Raw genomic sequence first — 2,125 nt, forward strand, 5'->3', positions numbered from 1 at the left:
TTAATTTGTATAGAATGCATTAATATTATTTAATATACTGTAGTTAAAAGCATAAATATTACATATATAAAAATTAAATAATTTATTCATATATATTTTTTGTTATATATTTATATTGTTGCCATATATTTATTATAATATATTTATATTTATTATTACCAGTATTTAACAATAATAATTTTTAACATGTATAACGACTAATGAAAAATGCATATTTATTACACTAGACCTGATCATAGGTAACTATCACAAGTCCAGCTGCAGGCCGATCCAAGAGTCCCCACTTCCTAGAAATTTTATTAATTGAACTGTAAAATGTAGTAGTAGTAGGGCATAGACCTAAGCCTAACTATGCCTAGATACACTATAGGTCGTTTAGCCAGATATGTTTACCTACCTAGCCTAGGCGGCCCTATAATTTTATTAGCAATAGTCCTACTACTTACCTAGCTACAACATGTTTTTTTTTAACTTTTTATGTACAACCATTGCTGCTGAAATGATAGTAGTAGAACCAATAACTCCCTCGTAGTACTAACACTAGCTATAATATTACACATCAGTAGTATAGGGCTACTTAGCCTTAGTAGGCTAGGCCTAGTCCTATCTCATGAATAGGCTCTCCTCTCCTTGGAATACCATCCATGAAGTGCTGAATATTCTGAGATTCTGTAGAAATCACACCATGGCCTAAAGTATTAGTTTATAATTAAGCCAGACTGCTATTAGTCCGTTATGTATGGTAAACTAGGCCTAGTTCTAGCAAAGGGCCTGAGTCGACGACGTATGAGCAAAATTGTCGCTCCACCGGCGGGCCAATGATAAATCAGTATACTAGGCCTAGCTATAAAACGGAAAAGACTCAAAATAAAACGTCAAAACAAATTTTCATCTAGCGTAAGAATAACAATAATTGATAATACTATCTAATAGTACTGTAACACATGGAAATCTGTAGCTCACCTAGGCCTTAAATTGTAAAATTTAGTGAAATCAAACATGGTCTACCTACAAAAAACGTGGAGGCAGATACCTAACATAACATAGGATCCGCTGTGTCCTGTAATTTTCGTAACATTTGTAACCGCCTTCATTCGTAACCTTTCGCATTTTATCGGAAATATTCGCAAGATTAATTATGAGCGTTGATTGGTAGTCGGCTTGTGATCAAAGGTGTCGACTGGTACCGAGATTCACAGTCACTTACCTCGGAAACTATTCGATGACATAGTAGCTACTTTCAGTAGCCACAAAAACCACCCAGTACATCATTCGAGACGAGTACTGGTAGGGGAATACCCCTACCGGTAATGGTACAGACAATCCCTACGGTGAACGTAAAGACTTGCTGGAACTGAGTTACCTGGCAGCGTATGGTCAAAGAAAGTCACTGATAGAGCTATTCTATTCCATATATCAATAACCATGAGCATCTACATTATTATTATTATTATTATTATTATTATTATTATTATTATTATCATTATCATTATCATTATCATTATCATTATCATTATCATTATCATTATCATTATCATTATCATTATTATTATTATTATTATTATCATTGTTATCATCATCAATATCATCATTATCACCATCATCATTATCATCATCATCATCATCATCATCATCATCATCATCATCATCATCAATATCATCATTATCATTATTATTATTATTATTACTATTATTATTGTTGTTATTGTTATAATTGTTATTATTGTTATTATTATTATTCTTATTATTATTATTATTATTAAAATTGACTGAAATTGCTACAAGTTAGTTTACATTGTTTAATTTTATGTAATAAATTCATTCTGAATTTCATTGTATTTTCAGCCAAGCCAAAACAATGTTTGCTAAAATATTTCATTTTTTTCTCTCTTTAGACCCAGTCACTTAATAAAATAAGGTATAAAATAAAGTACAATTAAAATACATTTTTGTCATGTACTATCTCATCATCTATAAATCACGGTATCGATTCTACCATCGTTACTAGGTTTATAGGTTTATCAACATTCTGTCCTATACACCATACAAAACTTTTTCATCACATTTAATTGATTTTTCTTAGTTTTCTTTACTTCATATTTAAAAAAAAAAAAAAAAAAAAAAA

The sequence above is a fragment of the Anneissia japonica genome, unplaced genomic scaffold, assembly GCF_011630105.1.
Source record: "Anneissia japonica isolate Jap-2015-1 unplaced genomic scaffold, ASM1163010v1 scaffold288097_len85782_cov108, whole genome shotgun sequence".
NCBI lineage: Eukaryota > Metazoa > Echinodermata > Crinoidea > Comatulida > Comatulidae > Anneissia > Anneissia japonica.